Below are 24,105 nucleotides of genomic sequence, written 5' to 3'. Positions count from 1 at the left end.
TATGCTGTAATGTTATTGTTTCAGTTGAATAAATCTATTGAAATTGTTATTACCGTATTAAGGTAATGATTATTTTTCTCCTTCCTAAGTACAACAGTAAAGTTGTCCAAATATGAACGATTAACCTATTAAACTGGGGATAAAAAACTAATATGAAAAGTTGTTATTCTAAAAATCTTCATCTACTTGCATATTAAAGTTATACCAGCAAGAATTAGTCTTTATGTAGAAAACTATGATTTAAATCAAGCCTTACTGACTAGTGATTTAAATCGTGATTTAAATCAGTTTGATTTAAATCAAATCCACCCTGGTGCTTTGACCCCCACAGTGTCTCTTTCCTCCCACCCTGCACAGAGGCACTGCAAAGATTATCCTGGCAGATAATCTTGGCAGACAAGGGGACTGCGCCTGCTGACCTGGATAACAGGGAATTGTTAATTCAGCTTCGCAAGGTGCCTTGCCGGTGGTCTCCCTACATCAGCCTCTGCATCCTTTGCTGCCGTGAGTAGCAACCCCTCCCCACATAAAACCAAAGGCTGGGAGCAATTCCTTCTCTGCGGCGATTGTACCGCAACTGGATTTGCACGGTAACTGTTCTCAAGCACTATCTTTGGAGTAGTTAGGCATGGTGCTTTCTGCACCCATTGTGCAGAGAGATGCTTCCATCGTCTGCCTTGGGAACTGGTTCTTTGATTCTTCATGCAACAGGCTTTTTATTATTACAGTGGTACCTCTACTTACGAATTTAATGCGTTCCGAACGCACATTTGTAAGTCAAAAAAAATTGTAAGTCGAATCCCATAGGAATGCATTGGGAGAAAAAATTCGTAAGTTGAAGCAACCCTATCTAAAAATTCGTAAGTAGAAAAAATCCTATCTAAACCGCATCCAAGATGGCAGACGGAGCTCCGTTCGTAAGTAGAAACATTCGTAAGTAGAGTTATTCGTAAGTAGAGGTACCACTGTATTATTAAAGATTCTCTTGATTTACAAAAATATATGCAATGTCTCTCGTAACGTTTTTACAAATCAGTTTCATTTGTGGAGACATTGGGAAGAAAAGGGAAAAAGAGGTAGGTGGGGGAGGGGTTGGGTGGCGATATTCCAATTTGCTTAGTATATGTGTTTTTTTTTGTCAGCGGCGCTTGTGTAGGTTCTCTGCTATTCGCTTGTGTTCCTTTGGTGGTTCTCTTAGAATGCCGCCCAACTGAGAGGGGCCAGACCTGAGTTCCAGAAAGTTCTAGTTGAGGGGGGGGGGGAAGTAGCCCTGCCCCAGTTTTGAAATAGCCTACCTCCCACTGCCCTGACAGCGAGGTCAAATTAGTGGCAAAAAACAATGTGTGACATTCTTTTTTCTTTTCTTTTTTATTGGGAACTTTCCTGTCATGTCTAATGCGCCGAGCACCTGCCATGTTGGAAACACCTAATGACTCCATTCACTCTGAGTGACCAATGGCAGGAACCTTGCTCAGGAAACAAAACGCACAGAGAGAAACCCCCCCCCCATGATTATGGCAGAGGGGGTGGGTGGGTGGGTGATGCATTGTAAAAATAAAAGGCTCTTCAACCTTGGATAGCTGTACAGAAGAGGCGGTTTGGGCAGGCAAATACAAACACAGTCGAACGCAATCCATTCCAGAAGCCCGTTTGGCTTCCGAAACATTCGACAACCGAGCCGCAGCTTCTGATTGGTTGCAAGAGCTTCCTGCACTCAAGGGGAAGCCGCATCGGACATTCAGCTTCCGAAAAAAATGTTCGAAAACTGAAGCATTTACTTCTGGGTTTCCGGCGTTCAGGAGCCGAAACGTTCGAAAACGGAGCCGTTTGGGAACCGTGGTTTGACTGCACGAAGCCAGACCATGGATCCATCTAGCTGAGTGTTGTCTAAACGGGGGACAAGGAACCTTTGGCCTTCCTGGCAGACACTGGTGGACTACAGTTCCCATCATCCCTGATCACTGGCTGCAATGGCAGGAGCTGATGGGAGATGTAGTCTGACAACAACTGCAGGAAAACCGCAGGTTTCCTATCCTCAGGCTAGAAAGACAAGTCTGCACTGCTGAAATTAAGCAGACCCTTTTGTGTTCTTATCTGGAGAGTTTTAAGTATTCGTGCTACATTTTAAACCACAACAGCAAAGCGATGGTTTATCCCTTTCATGTTGTATGATGCCTAATGGGCTGGTAAGGGAGTCAAAACCTGTGTTTTATCCACATGCCTGCCAGTTCATTACTGTACATGGAACAGCACTGTTGGGTGAATATACCTGATCAAATCAAGCAGAGTTATTTACTGGAGCAGATACTGAAAATAACTTCTATGGGGGTGTTAGCTCTAGAAAGGGGGTGGGGGGAGATAATGCTGGATGTTATTTCTTAGTATCTTACATTTCCATGAGCCGTTTGGTTTTACAAGCTCGGAAGAAAGCAAAACAAGATAACATAAAGTCTCCATTAAAACATTTTAAGGCAATTGGAGAAGTCTTGAGGACGTCTGATGAGCGGCGGTGAATCAAATCTAACACAGAAGGGTGATAGGCTCATTGGAGCTCATTCGGGTTTGCATCCCATGTATGTATGCTGTGGCATACATAAGCAATATTGCATTGCTTTATTCATGTATTTATTTCATCTGTACGCCAGCTCGTGACGCAAAGTCCTCTGAGCAGCTTATAATAAATTGGTATAAACAACAAATTAAAATGCAGAACGGGCCATAAAATCGAAACCCAACCTAAATACAAGGTAAACAAGAATCACAGCAATCTCAAAGCCTCTCATATTTACAGACTGAGAGGATCAGACTATGTGAGCTATTTAAAAGGTTTGGTGAAAAGAAACAGAACTTTGTTGTCGTTTAGTCGTGTCCGACTCTTCGTGACCCCCTGGACCAGAGCACGCCAGGCACTCCTGTCTTCCACTGCCTCCCGCAGTTTGGTCAAACTCATGTTCGTAGCTTCGAGAACACTGTCCAACCATCTCGTCCTCTGTCGTCCCCTTCTCCTTGTGCCCTCCATCTTTCCCAACATCAGGGTCTTTTCCAGGGAGTCTTCTCTTTTCATGAGGTGGCCAAAGTAATTGGAGCCACACACACAGGTAGTTAAAGGCCTAGTTCATAGAATCATAGAGTTGGAAGAGACCACAAGGGCCATCCAGTCCAACCCCCTGTCAAGCAGGAAACACCATCAAAGCATTCCTGACAGATGGCTGTCAAGCCTCCGCTTAAAGACCTCCAAAGAAGGAGACTCCACCACACTCCTTGGCAGCAAATTCCACTGCCGAAGAATATTCCCAGTGATGAGCACTGAGCTCAATCCTCAATGCGCATTGAGCCACCGAGGAAGACTACATGGAAACAAGGCATTCAGTGACCATTCACTCTACCTGACTTTATTCAATCCTGAAGTTCCTGCTTAAAGGTGAAGGTGAAGGTACCCCTGACTGTTAGGTCCAGTCACGGACGACTGCCTAGGGTTTGCCGATCAGAAGGTCGGCAGTTCGAAGTTCCCACATACTCTAAAAACACAGAAAAAACCTCCTTAGTTTTCTATGCTTGTAATCTCAATTGTATGTACCTACATGCACTTGGAGTTTTTGGCTGGTCCTGCTTACCCAAGCCAAAAACTGTGTTCATTCCACCTGCCAGCTGTATGACGTCAATAATCTCCACCCAACAGCAAAGGAATCTCTGGCAACATTTCCTGTGGAAAAGGGAGGAGCAGACCATTCAGGCTCTAGCCCATGTTCATAGGAGAGGCTTAGAGACCCCTTCTTCATCTCTTTTTCTCCTCTTCTTGTGATTTAAGAAGAAGAAGAAGAGTTTGGATTTGATATCCCGCTTTATCACTACCCGAAGGAGTCTCAAAGCGGCTAACATTCTCCTATCCCTTCCTCCCCCTCAACAAACACTCTGTGAGGTGGGTGGGCCTGAGAGACTTCAGAGAAGTGTGACTAGCTCAAGGTCACCCAGCAGCTGCATGTGGAGGAGCGGAGACGCGAACCCAGTTCCCCAGATTACCAGTCTACCGCTCTTAACCACCAAACCACACTGGCTCTCAACTGCCGAACACTGCCGAACAGCTCTTACTGTCAGGAAGTTCTTCCTAATGTTTAGGTGGAATCTTCTTTCTTGTAGTTTGAATCCATTGCTCCATGTCTGCTTCTCTGGAGCAGCAGAAAACAACTTTTCTCCCTCTTCTATATATTTATTAACTTTATAATATTTATTAACTTTATTATAGTTATAGAGGCAAGTTTTTGCCTGGCGCCTGACCCAGCAGGGAGTGGAAGAGCGTGAATGCCATCCTGTGATATATATATATATATATATATAGAGAGAGAGAGAGAGAGAGAGAGATAGTGTGGGAGCACTCACAATGTGCCCTCTGTGTTGTGGCCGTGTACGCAGTTTCATTTATGTTCAACTCCTTACAGCAGGAATAGGGAACCATTTCATACCTACCCTGACCCCACAGTCCAGTTTTGACCTATAAAAGTTGACCCAGGAGGATTCATTTCCGAGAACACTCTGGCAAAGCCGCACCAAGCACATTGATGTCCCTGCTCAAAAACTGTGGCACAACCCTTCTTGAACTTTGGCGCCCTTCCTCTTGGGACAGAAACCGACCAACACGCACATCCAATGTTAAACTCTGGAGGTGATATTCCTCAGACGGCAGCCTCTCTATCATAGCCACCTCTGCTCAGATGAGATCAGCCTTCTCAGCTCTTCTGTGGGGCTCTCAGCATGGTGACAAGGCTGTTGCTCGGGAAGCAATGAAGCTCTGGTGTGTCAGGTGTTGCAGCATGTTGCCGTGCTGGTGAGGCAGCTCCCATCTAAGCTGTGCGCGCACCGCTGCATGACAAGATGCTCGCAAGATGCCGACTCCAGGTCAGACCTCACCTGGAGTACTTTGTCCAGTTCTGGGCACCACAGTTCAAGAAGGATGCTGACAAGCTGGAACGTGTCCAGAAGAGGGCAACCAAAATGGTCAAAGGCCTGGAAACAATGCCTTATGAGGAACGGCTTAGGGAGCTGGGTATGTTTAGCCTGGAGAAGAGAAGGTTAAGGGGTGATATGATAGCCATGTTCAAATATATAAAAGGATGTCATATGGAGGAGGGAGAAAGATTGTTTTCTGCTGCTCCAGAGAAACAGACACGGAGCATTGGATTCAAACTACAAGAAAGAAGATTCCACCTAAACATTAGGAAGAACTTCCTGACAGTAAGAGCTGTTCGGCAGTGGAATTTGCTCCCAAGGAGTGTGGTGGAGTCTCCTTCTCTGGAGGTCTTTAAGCAGAGGCTTGCCAGGAATGCTTTGATGGTGTTTCCTGCTTGGCAGGGGGTTGGACTGGATGGCCCTTGTTGTCTCTTCCAACTCTATGATTCTATGACTGGTGCGATTCAGTATTGCTATTTTCACTTCAGCTGCCAAGAAGCGAAGGGAGGTCAAGTCCAAGGGCAACAGAATTGAGTCCAAGGTTGGCAAAGGGCAGAAGTTCTTGTTCCACATCACATTAAGAAACTGCAACTAATCCAGAATGTGGCACTTAGACTGGTGACTGGGAGTGGTCACTGGGACCATGTTACACTGGTCCTACAGGATCTTCACTGGCTCCCAGTACATTTCTGAGCATAATTCAGAGAGTTGGTGCTGACCTTTAAAGCCCTAAATGGCCTTGGCCCTGTGTACCTGGGGGAGCGTCTCCACCCCATCATTTAGCCCGGATACTGAGGTCCAGATCTGAGGGCTTTCTGGCGGTTCCCTCGCTGCAAGAAGTGAAACAAAATAAAAAAAATCCTTCCAGTAGCACCTTAGAGACCAACTAAGTTTGTCATTGGTATGAGCTTTCGTGTGCACAGGGAACCAAGCAGAGGGCCTTCTCGGTAGTGGCGCCCTCCCTGTGGAACGCCCTCCCATCAGATGTCAAACAAATAAAGAGCTACACAACTTTTAGAAAACATCTGAAGGCAGCGGCTGTATTGGGAATTTTTTTACGTTTGACGTTTTATTATATTTTTTGTATTCTGCTGGAAGCCGCCCCAGAGTGACTGGGGAAACCCAGCCAGATGGGCGGGGTATAAATAATAAAAATTATCATCATCATCATTATTATTAAGAGGAAAGGGGGGTGATTGGGTTGTTCTTGTTTTTATTTTTATTATGTGTTTTGTGTTTTCATATTGTGATTTTATGTTGAGAACTGCCCTGAGACCTGCGGGTATAGGGCAGTGGGTACAAATAATAATAATAATAATAATACATTAATAAGTCACCTCCAGCAATGGCCACCATGTGTCACGTTCCTCCATTTGCTTCAGATGTTGTTGGATTTCAGCTCCAATAATCTCTGACCATTAGTCATGCTGGCATGAGGGACCAACCATGATGGTGGTTTCATTCAGTGGCATATTGGTGATGTAACCACCATTATATACGAGGTCCCTTTGCCTCCAGCACCCGGTTGCAACTTGTTTCTCAATATATCAATATATCGCCCAGACCTATCAGGGAGGATGGGAGTTGCAGTCTAGTGAATTATGGAAGCCACAATATTGGGAAAGAGCAGTGCAAGGATTGGAGATGTCATGGGTAAATAAAATGAGAGTCTGCCACTTATCCAGAATTCTTCAGGAAGTATTTTAACATTAGTTAGCCAATGTATTTGTTTCAACCGGAGATGATTGTCACAAAAGGATCATTGCAAATCAAGCAAGGGGTTAAAAACATGCACAAATGAATACCTAATCTTAATGATAATAAAACAAAACACTTTCCTGACCGTTTATACCAAGTATATGGGCAGTGCTATTTTTCCTAATTTTTTTTTTTTTTTTTTTTGCAGAAGCCACTGCTATGGCATCGGTAACCGATTTTTTCCACATCAGTCCTGAGGTCCCACATCCTTGGAAAGTCTGTAAACCCCAATAGGCTATTACGAAACTCTCTCCCATGTGGACCCTTAACATAGCCAGCTGTTTTCATACTAATCAGCTTTAAGATGCTAAACAGTTGGGGTGAGATAATGTGGAATGGTGGGGAAGGGTCTGTTACGTTAGGCTTATAAATCCTATCATGGACAAATCAGGGTAAATAAAACTGATACCCCATTGCTCTCTGGCAGAATATGATTGCTATCCAGAATTAGCTAGGGAGATAGATAGATAGATTGATATGTTTATGTGTATATATATATGGTAGCTATATTTATATCTATATCACCTATAGCTGTATCTGGACATTGTTGTTGTTGTCCTTAATAGGTCCTTGGAAGCATTTCCCCCCCTCTCTAATCCTATTGATTTACTCTTCACTAAATATAATCTGCAGCCTTGTTTATTTGCTCAAAATAGAATTCTTCTGAGCATCAGAGTCCCCCGAGGAATGCAGAACGAAAGTGGGGAGGAGGGAGAGTCCATATTAATCATAAATAAAACATAAAACATGATGTTTAGCATTGTAATAGGGAAATCACATAAATGTTTAAGGAGGATGTTTGCAGGATCCTTGGCAATGGGATACTGGCTAGGGTATTTTTTAAAATAAAAAATAAAGTTCAGTGTTACGTTTCACAATGGCGTGTTCTCTCATCTAACACGCCCCCCCCCCCAATCCCAGAGCACCCTTGCTTCAGAGTAGCCTGGTGGGTCATCGCAGGATCCTCCTGTGGGCTTCTCCTCCCTTCTTGTGCTCTGAATAGTTTGTTCTCTTCTCCTCTTCTGCTTTGGTCAGGCCACACATAAAATACTGCCGGAATGTGTGCAGAGGAATGGTTGAGGGAGCTGGGTATGTTTAGCCTGGAAAAGAGGAGACCGTGAGGAGATATGATAGCCATCTTCAAATAGCCCAATTATTTTAAGATATTTGCTGCATATCATAGAGTTGGAAGGTCCCCCCCCAGGGTCATCTAGTCCATCCCCCTGCGATGGATTAATTTGGAAGGGCAGCTTTTACTTCTTTAGGACCCACCTGATTGGACGATATATGTGTGCATGTATCACTCAAAGGCCAGGTAAACATTGTTATGAATAGCCCCAAAATCGCTACCGTTTCTTTTTGATGTACATATTGACATTTTGGGGTCGTTGGACATTTTTGTGCTCTGCGGTGATACCTTATGGGCTACATTTGTTCAGTTTGTTGATATTTGGCTAACGCTCACTGTGTTTTTCTTTAGGATACGTATTGCTTGTTTCTCACTGTTATTAGTTTCATTGCATTATTCTGCACATATCATATATATCTATATTAGTTCGCAACTATTTTTTTGAATCCAATCTTTTTCCTACACTTTTGGGTTTTTTTGGGGGGGGATTTATTTCCTTGTTCGTCTATATTATGTGACTGTGTGGAAATTAAGGGTAACTACAATAATAGGGTTTTTTTCCAGCTGGAACTCACTTCCAGCACTTCTTAAGTGGGTGCCATTGCCATTCTTAGAGAACGAGTTCTTTTTCTAGAAAAAACTGCGTAAGGAAAGGTTTGCAGTGTTTGGAACTTCTTAGTTGGTAGAAAAAAGCGACCAAGAGGCGGCACGATGGAGAAATTTATAAAATTATACATGGAATGGAGAAATTGGATAGAGAGTTTTCCTCCCTTTCCCTTCTCTTAAAACACAGGTACATCCAGTGTTGCTGAATGTTGGGAGATTCTGGATAGGTAAAAGAAAGTCCTCCTTTACATATCACATAGTTAACCTGTGGAACTCCCTCCCACAGGAGGCAGTGATGGCCACCAACTTGGATGGCTTTGAAAGGGGTTTAGACAAATTCATGGAGAAGAGGGCTATCGGTGACTATTAGACCAGTTCCTGGGAACCACAGAACAGGGGCGAGTTCTCTTGTGCTTGACTCCCGCTTGCATCTCATTGGCCACTGTGAGAACAGGATTGTGAACTAGACGGCCCCTTGGCCTGATGTAGCATCCAGATCTTTGAATGAATGAATATTTCACAAAGCAGCTCAGAAACAACAAATAACAATAACATAATAGAACATCACGAATGCAACATAAATCGCGTAGAACCATTAACAAATCACCAGTAAAACCATTGCAAATCAGCGAAGCAACGGTATTCTGTGTAACGCTATTAACTGATCAACTGAAAAGAAAGCTAAACAGCACAACCACGACAGAAGTCGTGTGAGGAGATTCACAGAAAACTACAGCACTCATAATCCACAAAACGGTAGTACAGTTGTGCCTCGCTAGACGAATTTAATTCGTTCCACGGGTCTTTTCTTATAACGAAAAATTCGTCTAGCGAATCCCATAGGAATGCATTGAATTTTTTTTGAATTTTTTTTTGCCCATAGGAACGCATTAATTGAATTTCAATGCATTCCTATGGGAAACTGCGATTCGCTAGACGAATTTTTCATAAAACGAATTCGTCTAGCGAGGCAACCTCCGCTTGAAAATTCCTTTCATTAAGCGGAAATTTCGTTAAGCAGGGCATTCGTTAAGCGAGGCACCACTGTACCAACATTAACAAACTAGCAACCCAGAGCAAACTAAGCCCTTTTGAATCCACATGCTCTCTCTCTCTCTCTCCCCCCACCCCATAACTCATAATCTTCCACTCAGTTCATCAGAAGACACATACAAGCAGCGACGATTTTAAGTGTGTCTGCTTGATGTGCACAAACACTCTCTCTCTCTCTGTCTGTCTGTCTGTCTCTCTCATAGCTACAGACCCAGAAGTGGCCCCCCAAAATGGGGCATCATGCATGGGACTCATGCGCACTCCGCAGACATGCACAGGGCCAGGAGTGCAACCGCTGCGTTGCCTGTGCACGTAATGCCCCTGGCAGCACCTCCGTTCAGAAGACTCCTAGGGCTCGAAGGTGGGGCAAAGCAGGTGGCTAGCATTAAATCTCGCTCTCCTTATGTTCCCAGCCACTCCAGTGTCCTGTTTGCCGACCAGATACCTGTGAACGCAACAGTGCTGTCTCCATTTGGAGATCCCTGGCAAGCAGTATAGTGGGACATTCAGCCTCTGACGGGGGTGGGTGGTGGGCAGAAGATAGCCATCATGGCTCGTCCCCACTCCTCCGCGAATTCGTCCCTGTCGCCACCGCATCTTACGGGAGCTAAATCCATAGCACCATTTATCTCTGGGATTTATTTACTGGTGCACTGATTAATCGATTAAATAACCCTTGCGCATTCTCAAACACAGCGCTGGCGCTTTTTCAGATACTCAAGGAGGCGGGAGAGGCAGTCGCTCGGCGGCGGAGGGGGGCATGCTTTGCATGCGAAATGTCCTAAAGTTCGTTCCCTGGCATATCCCGTTTAAAACATCTCGGGTGGCAAGTAATGCAAACGATTAATCTCAGTCTGAAGCCCCGGAGAGAGGCTGTCAGACAGAGCAGACTGTACTGGGATAGCTGAGCAATTAGTCTGAGCTGGCATGAGACGGTTTCCTATGTTTGGGGCATAATAATAGCTTCCCCGAAGCGCTGTTGCTAGGGCTGACCAGTGCTGTTTCCCTCCATCCTACTGGGAGAAGAGGAGGCATTGGTGGCAGAGCAAATCTGCTCTTTTAGCCTAGGTTTTTATTTAACAGCTGGATCTCAGCTGGGGGAGGCAGCAGAGTCCGGCAGAACAAATGAGAAAGGGGAGTGCTTCCTTCCCAAACCGTGCAATGCCTTCACTCCCCTCATAGGAGAATCAAAGAATGGTAGAGTTGGAAGGGATCCCGAGAGTCATCTATTCCACCCCCTGCATTGCAGGAATCTCAGCTACAGCTTCCATGACAGATAAACATCCAATCTCTGCTTAAAAACCTCCCAAGGAAAAGGAGAGAGAGCCCACCGCCTTCCGAGGGAGTCCATTCCACTGTCAAACAGCTCGGAAAGTTTTCCCTGGTATTTAGTCAGAATCTCCTTCCGTGTAACTTGAATCCCTTGGTTCTGAGCTGCCCTCCAGAGCAGAAGAAAACAAGCTTGCTCTGTTTTCCATGCAGCAGTCTTTCAGGTATTTGAAGATGGCTACCATATCACCTTTCAGTTTTTCCTCCCTTCTAGAAAGAAAAACTTTTTAAGGGGAGATCTGAACATGATCCAGCTTTTCAATATCTTCCTTAAACGGTGGAGCTCAGACACAGTACTCCTGGTGGGGTCTGATTGGAAGTGGTTTGCTTGCAAAGGAACAAGCAGAAGCTTGACTTCAAGCTCCACTTTCTGTTGTAGCCGAAGGATGTCAGCTGGGGGTGGTTTATGAGGAATGGCCTTGTGGGCTAAATGGGATGCATGCCAGACTTTATACCGAACCCATGGGATGGAGGGTCCCCCCCCCCACTTCAGTATTCCATGCTGATCATTCCCAAGTTTCTTCCAGAATTCCCCAAGAACTGGAGAGGGGAGGGAGAGCTGGGCAATCTGGTCTGTTCAGGAAAAGGAAGTTAAGGGCATAAGGCAGGGGTCAGCAATATTTTTTTTAAGCCATGGGCCGGTCCACTGTCCCTCAGACCTTGTGGTGGGCCGGAGAAGTAGCCCCCCCCGGGGGGGGGGTAGCTGGAAGAAGAGGCAGGGGGGGGCAAGTAATCCTCCTCCCCACCCCCAGCGCGAAAGGGCTGGCTCTGGAGAGGGGCTGCTTAAAATGGCGCTCAGCCAGCTCAGCCCAGCCCCCTTCCTCCTCTAGGCAGGGCAGGGAGAAGCCAGGAGGAGGGAGGGAGGAGGTGCCGCCACGGTGTGTGTGTGTGTGTATGTGTGTGTGTGTGTGTGCGTGCAATGGAATGGCGTAGGGAAAAAATGGTGCAGCCCGAACGAACAGAATCCCCACGCCAATACATGGACAGTCTGTGGGCCAGATCCTGAAGGCAATTGGGCCTGATCTGGCCCGCAGGCCTTAGTTTGCCAACCCCTGACCTAAGGAGAGCTGGATTAGGCCAATGGCCATGTAGTCCAGCAACCTCACAGTGGTCCTGGGGAACTCGCTGGCAGGATCCAAAGGCAAGATCACTCCCAACCTCCTGCATTTTCCAGCAACTGGGATTCAGGCAGGGCATAGCCTCCATGAGGACTAGTCGCTTTGGATAGCTCAGTTTGCTAGACCGTGATGCTGATAATGCCAAGGTTGCAGGTTTGATCCCTGGACAGGCACATATTCCTGCATCGCAAGGGGTTGACTCTCAGGATCCCTCCCAACTATGAATTGGTCTATTCTTCTTCTAAAGCCATCCAAGCTGGTGGCCATCGCTGGCTCTGGTAGGAGCCAGGAAACAGCTCCTACCTGGGGCTAGATCGTATTTTTTATTTATTGCATCTGCTCTCCACCTTTTCCTCCAAGGAGCTCAAAAGGGGTGTGTGCATGGTTCTCCTCCCTCCCCATTTAATCCCTAAAACAAACAACAACCTTGTGAAGGTAGGGTTAGGCTGAGAGGCAGCAACTGGCCTAAGGCCACCCAGTGAGCTGCTTGGCCGAAGGGGGATTCGAACCCTGGTCTCTCGACCCCTAGGCCAACACTAACCACTATGCCACGTTGGCTCTTGTGTATTCAGATATGCATGCTGCTGTTTCTTCTCTAATGCATCCCTGTCTGGCTGGCTGTCTCTTTTCAAGCACAGTTGTCCCCTTAAAAAAACAACAACCCCAAAACCAGAACAAGCTCCTTTGTGCTTTATTTGGCTCGAAGGCACGGCAAGCAGAGCAGGCTCCGCTGCGCCCAGTATATCATTTCACACAGTTCTGGCAGCCGCCATCCTCCCTGACCTGCCACACGTGGCGATTAATCTGCATCTGACCTTTCTTTTAATCTGCAAATTGGGAATCTGTTCCACGCAGCCCTTCATTATGAAACAAAATAATAAAAAATACTGTAATAAGATGAGTGCCAGTCCCTCCAGAATAATCTCACTAGCTTGCTGGGAAGGGAGGTGAAAGCGTGAAACCAGGCTGGTGCTCGGAGAGGAGAGGAGGCGGGGAGAAAGGGTGGCCATGCTCAATTTTACATACGAACCCCTTTTATCCGTCTGCTTGTTTATAAAATTCCTAGCACCCATCTTCCTTCCAAAGGAGCCCAAGGCAACCAGCACCCAAGGAGGGAAGGGGCGTAGAGTTAGGGTTGCCATGTTTCAAAAAGTGAAAATCCGGACAAAAAAACCTGAAGTTCTAAAGCTATTTTAAAGGAAATTCACCAAAAAACCAACACTTCCGACATGGGTTGCCATACGCCTGGGTTTTCCTGAACATTGTAACCGGTTTTTGGAAATTCCACCCAATAGATTAATCCCGGACGTATGGCAGCCCTACCACAGGTAGCTAGCTCAGTGTTAGGGCATCTGCTTTGCATTCAGAAGGCCCCCAGTTCCTGCATTGCAGGGGGTTGGACTAGTTGACCTTTGGGGATCCCCTCCAGCTCTCCAGTTCTATGATTCTAATCCCTGGCATTTCCAGATAGGGCTAGGAAAGTCTCCCTTTTCTGGAACCTTGGAGAGCCACTGACTCCGTATAAATAGCTGTTCCCTCTATTTGTATATTCCTGGTTAAATGTGATACAATTACAAATAAATTTTAAGGGCATATTAAAAAAATAATTAAAACATAAGAACATCTCAAAATGTGGCAGATCAATCCAGGAACACCGCCCCCCACCCCCGGTGAATTCTGATGTGCGGGTTTGCAGAAACTTGCAGCAGACCAGAGCTGTGGAAAGTGTTGATTGGCTGAGACTAATCATGTACTGTACTGCGAAAATTTGGCATGCACATCTTCTCAGGGGCAGGGAGGGTGGTCCTGATCTCTTATGTACAAAGTGGAATGGATTCATAGAATCATAGAGTTGGAAGAGACCACAAGGGCCATCTAGTCCAACCCCCTGCCAAGCAGGAAACACCATCAAAGCATTCTTGACATATGCCTGTCAAGCCTCCGCTTAAAGACCTCCAAAGAAGGAGACTCCACCACACTCCTTGGTAGCAAATTCCACCGCTTTGCATTCCCTTGCAAGGTGGTAGACTCTCTTTCCTTGCAGGTTTTTAAGCAGCGATTGCATGGCCATCTGTCATGGATGCTTTAGCTGCGATTCCTGCATTGCACTCCTGGAGTGAATTGGCTCCCTCCCCCACCACAGTTTCTTCATTTATTTAAACCTTGTTTTCTGTAAAATCCCCCTCTTAAAAAAAAAAAAAGTATCCGAAAGAGGCTTTCAGATGCCAGCAGTATGACAGTCTCTGCCCCCAGGCGTGCATGGCACAAAAGGAAGAAAGGTTTGGAGGGGAGGTGGGGGAAGAAACTCACACACTGCCCCTTAATTAAACAGTCCTTGGAATGGCCAGCTGGAATAATATTGCAGTGCCTCACATCAATGCAGAGTATTCTGAGAGAGCACAGTAGTGGTTTATGGCTCTCTCAGAATACTCTGCATTGAGGAGGATAATAATACCCCACCCATCTGGCTGGGTTTCCCCAGCCACTCTGGCCGCCCCCCCAACAGAATATTAAAAACATTGTGGCTGTAAAATTCTGGTGAAGCTGGTCAGCCCATCCCAAAGGGTAGCGTCATTGCTGACACATCCCTTAACTGCCCCAAGGTGAGAGTGGGGGAATTCGAACTCTCTCCAGGGAAAAGAGGTACTTCGCTGTCTTGTGGCTTGATCCTGCGCATTAGGTCTGCCACAGCCCATTAGGAGGCGCATTAGGTCTGCCACAGCCCATATACTCAAGAGACAGATTTGCCAGAAACCTGCGTTTCTCAAAGCATATTCTCCAATCTGAACACAGAGGTACCAGAGGAAGCAAAAAGGCAAAAAACCAAAGCCTCGACAAGCTTCTGGCGCATGAGTGGATGTTCTGCAGGAACGGAGAAAATTAAGTTTATGCGCACATTCTGTTGCCAAGAGAGCCCTTTTCTGTAGGTTGAAGGTTCAGTGAAGTGTGGGCTCCATTTACCCGTCAGAAGAGATCAGCTTGACAGAGCGATCTGCTCAAGGAAAGTTGGAGGGGCAACACGGTCTTGCCAGCCAGTTGCTGTTATGGCTTGTGCAATATTTATGTCCCTATTCCTGTAAGAGGCAAGGTTTCTCATTGTTTTCTTCTCATTATTTTTCGTATGTCAGTGGGAATAAATAGACGGCACTCCTCTTTTATATTGGCTCTCCATCTGTTCCCTTTTATAGTTGGAGATTTCCTTATTGTCGCCTGATTTAAAAACAGCTGGCACCTCGGTGCAAAGTTATATGCCTTTTTAAATGCGCCAGGACAAAATAGCCATCCTTGGGGAATTGCAAAAGGGCGACGGGAGAGGGTGTGTTGGAATCTCTCTGCGCAGCCCTGAATCACGCTCTTTCTGCTGTCGAAGTGGGTGGCTGCATCAAACAACAACTCCCAGCAGCTAACCAGTTTCTGATAAGGATTTAGGGCCAAATATGTATAAGGGACCCAGGTGACACTGTGGGTTAAACCACAGAGTCTAGAGCTTGCTGATCAGAAGGTCGGCGGTTCGAATCCCTGCAACGGGGTGAGCTCCCGTTGCTCAGTCCCAGCTCCTGCCCACCTAGCAGTTCGAAAGCACATCAAAGTGCAAGTAGATAAATAGGGACCGCTCCAGCGGGAAGGTAAACGGCGTTTCCGTGTGCTGCTCTGGTTCGCCAGAAGCGGCTTTATCATGCTGGCCACACAACCCGGAAGCTGTCTGTGGACAAATGCTGGTTCCCTCGGCCTATAGAGCGAGATGAGTGCCGCAACCCCAGAGTCGGACACGACTGGACCTGATGGTCAGGGGCCCCTTTGCCTTTTTTATGTATAAGGATGAAATTGACTTTGGTTTTTTGGGGTTTCCCCCCCAAAAAATCTCCAACCTCCATTTTGATGCCCCAAACCTGCTCCCTTCAAAGCAAGCTCAGGAAGGTGGTGGTGGTTGAAGCTGCCTAAAACAGTGAGAATTGTAGAGCTGGAAGGGAACTCCAAGGGTCATCTAGTCCAGCCCCCTGCGAGGCAGGAATCCCAACTAAAGCACCCACGACAGATGGAAGAACAAGACAAATGGAATGTAGGAAGTCCAGAGGTAGAGAAAGGAGATTATACTGCACCTTTCGAATATGTCAGCAATAAAATTTTAGGATCAAAGACCAATTTTAGTCTTTTTAGGGTTTTATTAGGGATGAATGGATCTCTCAAATTTGGTTTTTCTCTGTTTCTTGCTTTCCCAACTTTAGATTCAATTCTCCAGCCTTTCCACAGCAATTTGCATCAAGTAAAAATCCTCATGACAATTTAGTGTGATTCCCCCCTCCCCGATAAATACATTTTTGTGTACAAATTTGACATTTTTTCCAAGCAATTTCCCCATATATGATGCAGTTTTGTGTGTTAATTTCACCAATACATGCCTATTTTAATACAGACTTTCTGCACACTCTTTGATTTGAGAACTGCATTGCAAACATTAAGAGAGAGAGGAATTCTCAAGGATAATTCTGTTTTGGTTTGCGTATTGGTTAAAAAAATGCAGATTAGCAAGTTCCTTATTAAAATGCAAACAAAATGGAATTTCTTCTCCAATAATATATTTTGCCTGTAATCAGAACCCATTTATACTGTTGCAGGTGTACCAGCAATGATTAAATCCCTCCTCTTCCTGTTCACATTTCCAACACTCATCATCAATCTTTCAATAGATATTGGATATTTGATTTAGGGATAAATCCTAAAACAATTTCCCCTCACCACTGAGAAATGTATTTTTTTGTTAATCTACGGTATGTATCTGTCTCTCTTAGGGTGTGTGGAAATTTGCAGGGGAGAATCTGTGGGTTAGAATCTGCCATTTCTCCTTTTCTAGTGCTCTCCAGCCACCTTTTCGTTAACATCAAAAGGGAGAAATAAGTTGGGAATAGGAACCAATACTTCTTACGGGTTGGAGATAAGAAACCAGTAATTGCAAAAGATGAAGGATTTCCTCTTTTATATGCCAGAGGCAGGTAGATTGGTCTACTGGAAACCCAGCAAATTAGTGAAAGAAAGGTCAATAAAATGATGAGACGGTCACCCTGTTTTAAGAAAATGTTTTAAAGAAAGGTGTGAAAAAGTAATTTATTTGAAGAGAGGTGGGAATGGCTTAGCTGTTACTGAGATTCCAGTTGTGGTGGTTTTAAGCAAAGGGATTTTTTCTTTTCTTTAATATTGTAGTTCGCATCCGCCTGTCTTGAGACACAATGGAGTGCATTTTTCTGCATGTTCTAGGCAGGGCTGTCTTAAGCATATGTGGTGCTGGGGTGCAAAGATCCACCCGGCGCCCACCCCCGGTTGCCCAGTCCCAGGTGTGCAGGAGTGCGGAGCTGGCTGCCTGCCTGCCTCAGCATCTCGCTGGCTCGGTCGCCCCCGAACTTGTGGCACAGAGCCACCCGCAGCAGAAGAGCCCACCGCAGCGCTCTGGCAGATGGGTGGGCTCTTCCCCGGACTCCAAGTCTCGAGCCCTGGACTCTCGGCCTGGCGCCCCTGAGAGCCCGGCGCCCCGCACCCGTAGCACCTATGGGTAAGATGGCCCTGGTACTAGGAGACTTGGGGGGGGGGAGAGCTGATTGCAGCAGGAGGGGAAACTCTCTGGCTTCTTCCGCATCCTGCCTCTCTACCTCCTGGGGCCACCCCTCTCCAGCTCCCGCTTCTGCCTCTGAGTCTGGACTGCTCTCTGCCACAGCCTCTTCCTGCTCACTAAACCCTGCCGCCTCTTCTTCTGCTTCTGACACCTCCTCTCCCAGCACAGGAGTCCAGCCCTTGGGTGGATGTATTTTACCTGTAGACTCTTCCTCCCTCTCTGGAGCCTCTTATACTTTTATTTTATTTGTTAATTAGATTTATCCATTGCTTTACTGTATCTTGCCCAGGGCAGCACGGAGAGACTGAAGGGGCTGTACAACAGGAGAGAGAGCTCCAAAAGTGAATAAGGGCTTCAAAAGCCTAAGAAGGACATGACTGTTTTTCCTAGACCAGCCTGCAGTGGTCCTTACCTTCTCATTTCCTTTACCTCCTGCTCAGATCAATGGAAGTAATAGTACCACTCTATTCTGCCTTGGTCAGACCACACCTGGAATACTGCGCCCAGTTTTGGGTACCCACAATTTAAGAAGGATGTTTACAAGCTGTAAAGTGTGCAGAGGAGGGCAACCAAGATGATCAAGTGTCTGGAAACCAAGCCTTATGAGGAATGGTTGAAGAAGCTGGGTATGTTTAGCTTCGAAAAGAGGTGACAGAGGAGATAGGATAGCCATCTTCAAATATCTTAAGGGCTGCCCCATGGAAGAGGGAGCAAGCTTGTTTTCTCCTGCTCCGGAAGGTACGCCTTGAACCGATGGCTTCAAGTTGCAAGAAAGGAGATTCCGACTAAACATCAGGGGGAAATTTCTGACAGTAAGAGCTGTTCAGCCGTGGAACGGTCTCCCTTGGGAGGTGGTGGACTCTCCTTCCTTGGAGGTTTTTAAGCAGAGGCTGGATGGATTATGTGACAAGGATGCTTTAGTTGAGATTCCTGCATTTCAGGAGGTTTGGCTAGATGACACTTGGGGTCCCTTCCAGCTCTACGATTCTTTGAACGCGTATTTCTCTGGTTTGTGCTCCTCTGTGGATTCTGCATGGCAGGTGATTTATAAATAGCTCCAAAGGGGCTGGAAACTTATGTGTTCTTTTCAGAGCATAAAACTGAGTCACTTGAAAGCCACCTACCACAGGATACTTAAAAGAGCCTCTTAATTACCACGAGCCCAAAATTCATCACTAAGGGGGAGGTAGGGTTTTCAGGCATTGAGCTCCTGGGTGCTGGTTTCAAATGGTGGAACGGCAAGTGCGCAGCCAACAGAGAGGCTTTATCCTTCTCCTGCTGGGGCAGGAGCAGGAGGGGATCCTCAATCCTGACAGTAAGAGCTGTTCGACAGTGGAATTTGCTGCCAAGAAGTGTGGTGGAGTCTCCTTCTTTGGAGGTCTTTAAGCAGAGGCTTGACAGCCATATGCCAAGAATGCTTTGATGGTGTTTCCGGCTTGGCAGGGGGTTGGACTGGATGGCCCTTGTGGTCTCTTCCAACTCTATGATTCTATGATTTTAATTGAGTAGATCAATTCCTGCAAATATATTCACATTCTGCACGTACTGACTTTGCTTGCCTTCGCAGAAGAACGAAGGGCATAAAATAGTAATTAGGCTTGTGTGCATTTACGTGGCACAACTCTCAATTGCTCAGAGAGTGCTCCATGTATGAAGCTGAGAGAAGATGTCCCCCCCCACCCCACCCGAGGCTGCCTAATGTGTTTCTGTGCAAGGTGGGACTTGGGTGGGGGGTGTCTCCCAGGATTTCCTCTTTATTGTGCATTTGTGGTGGCTTGTGCTAATGATTTACACCACCACATTTACAGTAGGCCTCAAATGGGACATTGTTTATAGAGTACTCTATACCCAGTAAAATAGAAAAAAATTCCTTCAGTAGCACCTTAAAGACCAACTAAGTTTTTATTTTGGTATGAGCTTTTGTGTGCATGCACACTTCTTCAGATACACAAGAAGAAGTGTATGCACACGAAAGCTCATACCAAAATAAAAACTTAGTTGGTCTTTAAGGTGCTACTGAAGGAATTTTTTTCTATTTTGCTTCGACTCAGACCAACACGGCTACCTACCTATATCTATACCCAGTGATGCACTTAGTTTGCACGAGAAACTGGGCTTTTAGTGTTGCAGCTCCAGGCCCCTGGAATGCATTGCCAGCCAAAATTAGGCGGGTGCCCCCAGGCTCTCTGCTGAAGAAGTTTTCCCCTGAAGTGTGACTCTGCCATTTATGAAATATTTACCGTATCTTATACAGTCATACCTCAGGTTGCATTAGCTGCGGGTTGCGTATTTTCAACTTAAGAACGTGGCGGACCCGCGTTTACTTCCGGGTTTTGCTGGGCATGCATGCGCAGAAGTGCTCTATCGGCGCTTTGCGCATGCTCAAAAGCACCGCTCTGGATCCGTACTTTTTGGGGTGCAAACGGCACCCCGGAACAGATCAGGGACATATCCAGAGGTACCACTGTACTTTGATTGTCTCTAGCTGTGAAGTGGCTTATAACTTGATAGGATAAATAATCTACTGTATATTTTGGGAAGTTTCCCTGTCCTTTCTGCATTTAGACACTGCTTAATTTGCATGATAGTTTCAGAGACGAAGTCGCAGCTTTTTGTGTGTGTCCAAGTTTGAATCCGGTTGGCTGCCGTTTTTAATCAAGGCAGAGGGCTGAACTTTTCAAAACTGCCCTGATTTTAATCAAATTCTAAGATACCGTAGGCAAAGTCTGCTTGGCGGTTCCCTCGTTGCGAGAAGCCAAGTTGCAGGGAACTAGGCAGAGGGCCTTCTCGGTGGTGGCGCCTGCCCTGTGGAACGCCCTCCCAACAGATGTCAAAGAGGAAAACAACTACCAGACTTTTAGAAGACATCTGAAGGCAGCCCAGTTCAGGGAGGCTTTTAATGTTTAATAGATTGTTGTGTTTTATTCTTCTGTTGGAGGCCGCCCAGAGTGGCTGGGGAGACCCTGCCAGATGGGCGGGGTATAAATAATAAATTATTATTATTATTATTATTATTGTTGTTGTTGTTGTTGTTGTTGTTAGGACTCCTGTGATGAAGGATCAGGTTTTTTTTTTTTTAATGTTCAGATACAATTGGATGCTATTTTGAATCCAGGAGGTGGGCTGAACCTTTCCAAAACAGCAGTGATTTTAATCACTGGTTCCAAAGCTGCTCTGGTTTTGGGGTTGCTTAGAATTCCCAAGCATTTCCAGGCATTTTCCACCGGTCAATAAATAAATGCATGTTTACGGTGCGTCAGGGTACAGTACGAAATTCCCCACCTCTGGCTTAAAATGTGTGCAAAGCGGGATATACAAAGCATCGTTCAAGGAGAAATAAATACGATGTAATGGACTCTGGCAGGGAGAGAGCCCTTTATCGCTGCATCCCCCTTGTCATCTTTGCTGAGGTGCCCAAAGCTTTATGGTTTGAATTCCAAGACTCCTTTCCCCCACTTGGAATTGTGATGGCCATGTCTTGTTAGCAACCGGATCCTGCTGGGAGAGCGTGCAAGAAAATAAAAGGAATATATATGAGGGAAATCATGGAAAGGCCCATTTGAAACACAGGCAGCACAGCTGCCCAAAGGCCTTTACTAGGGATTATTTGTTGCACATCTATTTTAGCTACATAATCACTCTTTGCAATGTGGGCTCTTAAATGATTAATTAGTGGGGAGGAGGGGGGAGAGAGAGATTTGGGAAAAGAGACGACTCCACTGAAGTCTGTTTGCTCAGCGAACCGCCTGTGTTTTATTAGGCAATGGCTGCTTGCTCTGCCCGCCCTTTGCTTTGCTGGGGGGCGGGCAGGCAGGCGGTGAAATTTGCCACGCAGAAGAGAAAGGTGGGGATGTGGAAAATGCCCCCCCCGTTATGAAACAACAACAATGCAATACAATTAAAAGCAAAAGGCAGTGGATTTCAAACTTGAGAGAGATCCTTTTCATTACTAGGTGGCCTTGGGGCAGTCTCAATGTGGCCTGCTTCAAGAGGATTCATGGAACCATAGAATCGTTGGAAAGGGACCCAGGGGTCATCTAGTCCAACCCTCTGCAATGCAGATTATCTCAACTCAAGCATCCCTGACAGATGGCCATCCAACCTCTGCTTAAAAACCTCCCAAGGAAGGAGGGCCCGCCACCTCCTGAGGGAGTCTGTTCCACTGCCGAACAGCTCTTACTGTCAGTCAGTTCTTCCTTATAGTCTGAAATGCCACGGCACACGAGGGAAAGCGGGCAGGGAAGGAAGAGGAAGAATCAAAACTCAGGCGCCAGTTTCTAAACAGTTGTTCCTATAAAGACCAGCTGGCCAGCTCAGGGGCAGGAGGTGCCTGATGGAACACAAAACCAGGCAGTAAAATTGTAAGAAGTTAGAAACAAGTTAAAAGAAGAGGGGGCGGGGAGAGAGAGCGCTTAACAGAAATGCCTTCAGCAATTGAGATTATCTTCTTCTTCTTCTTCTTCTTCTTTGATCACTCGTAGCCGAGTAAGATTGTCTTCCATAAACACGGTTTTAACAATGGGTCTGTAAGTGACTGTGGAGGCCAATTCTGGATCCATACGTCCTTCCACAGTGGGGACATTGGTTTCTGGATGGGAGTTGATCACGGTGTGGATTTGCCAAGCGTGCCTTCCTCTTAGCACGTTTCTCCCTTGCATTCTTAGTTTGAGTGTCTTCAAAACCCATGACACCTTTGGTAAAGGCTGTTCTCCAACTGGAGCGCTCGCAGGCCAGTGTTTCCCAGTTGTCAGTGTTTATACTACATTTTTAAAGATTTGCCTTGAGACAGTCTTTAAACCTCTTTTGTTGACCACCAGCATTACGCTTTCCATTTTTAAGTTTGGAATAGAGTAGTTGTTTTGGAAGATGATCATCAGGCATCCGCACAACATGACCAGTCCAACGAAGTTGATGTTGAAGAATCATTGCTTCAACACTGGTGATCTTTGCTTCTGCCAGTACACTGGTATTAGTTCGCCTGTCTTCCCAAGTGATGTGTAAAAAATTTCAGAGACACCGTTGATGGAATCTTTTGAGGAGTTGGAGATGGCGTTTATAAGTGAAAAGGATCTAGATCAAGGGAAGTAATAGTACCACTGTATTCTGCTCTGGTCAGACCTCACCTGGAGTACTGTGTCCAGTTCTGGGCACCACAGTTCAAGAAGGATACTGACAAGCTGGAACGTGTCCAGAAGAGGGCAACCCAAATGGTCAAAGGCTTGGAAGCAATGCCTTATGAGGAACGGCTTAGGGAGCTGGGTATGTTTAGCCTGGAGAAGAGAAGGTTAAGGGGTGATATGATAGCCATGTTCAAATATATAAAAGGATGTCATATAGAGGAGGGTGAAAGGTTGTTTTCTTTCTGCTGCTCCAGAGAAGCGGACACGGAGCAATGGATTCAAACTACAAGAAAGAAGCTTCCACCTAAACATTAGGAAGAACTTCCTGACAGTAAGAGCTGTTCGGCAGTGGAATTTGCTACCAAGGAGTGTGGTGGAGTCTCCTTCTTTGGAGGTCTTTAAGCGGAGGCTTGACGGCCATATGTCAAGAATGCTTTGATGGTGTTTCCTGCTTGGCAGGGGGTTGGACTGGATGGCCCTTGTGGTCTCTTCCAACTCTATGATTCTATAAGTGGTCCATGTTTCACAAGCATATAGTAAGGTTGATAGTACAATAGCTTTGTAAACAAGCATTTTGGTATCCCTGCAGATGTTCCGGTCCTCAAACATTGCAGCAGTGAGTGCAGAGCTCCCATGTGCTGCCTTTCAGCTAGAGCTGCTGTTTTCGGTGCATATACAGGAGTGATTTAAGTCATGTTTCCCATGTAGTTGCATTGTATGTAAAAGAACTTGCACACTCTTCTCTTGAAACCTTGCGTTTTCAGTGCACTTAGCTTATTTTTTATGGTGGTGAAAAAGCTCCCCTTTCATGCTCACTGAGCGACTCTAGGATTCAGGAGACAGGGAACCCCACTGAGGAAAGGGGCCATCTTATTCTTTGGCGATTACTCGTAGCCAAGTAAGATTGCCTTCCATGAACACAGTCTTAGTGTTGTGTCCGTAAGTGACCATGGAGGCCAGTTCTGGATCCACACGTCCTTCCACAGTGGGGACATTAGTTTCTGGGTGGGAGTTGATCACGGTGTGGATTTGCCAAGTGTGCCTTCGTCTTAGCAGATTTCTCCCTTTCGTCCTGAGTTTGAGCATCTTCAAAGCCCATGACGCCTTTGGTAAAGGCTGTTCTCCAATTGCTAGCAGGCCTGTGTTTCCCAGTTGTTGTTGTTTTTACTACATTTTTAACGATTTGCCTTGAGAGCGTCTTTAAACCTCTTTTGTTGTCTACAGTCAAACCTTGGTTGTTGAACGTAATCTGTTCCGGAAGCCCGTTTGGCTTCCGAAACGTTTGACAACCGAGGTGCAGCTTCTGATTAGTTGCAAGAGCTTCTTGCACTCAAGCAGAAACCGGGTCAGACGTTTGGCTTCCGAAAAAATGTTCAAAAACTGGAGCATCTACTTCCGGGTTTTTGGCGTTCGGGAGCTGAAACGTTCAAAAGCAGAGGTGTT

General features: G+C 46.1%; 1 protein-coding gene across 3 annotated transcripts in view; it reads left to right on the top strand.

Annotated features, from left to right (window-relative positions):
* The window catches only part of RTN1 (reticulon 1), a 137,007-nt gene that overhangs the window by 9,197 nt on the left and 103,705 nt on the right, over positions 1 to 24,105 (top strand). The window lies entirely within an intron of this gene.

This window comes from Zootoca vivipara, chromosome 1 (assembly GCF_963506605.1).
Source record: "Zootoca vivipara chromosome 1, rZooViv1.1, whole genome shotgun sequence".
In the NCBI taxonomy this organism is placed as follows: Eukaryota; Metazoa; Chordata; class Lepidosauria; order Squamata; family Lacertidae; genus Zootoca; species Zootoca vivipara.
The sequence above is the reverse complement of the archived record's forward strand: the minus strand, read 5'-3'. Positions and strand labels throughout refer to the sequence as shown.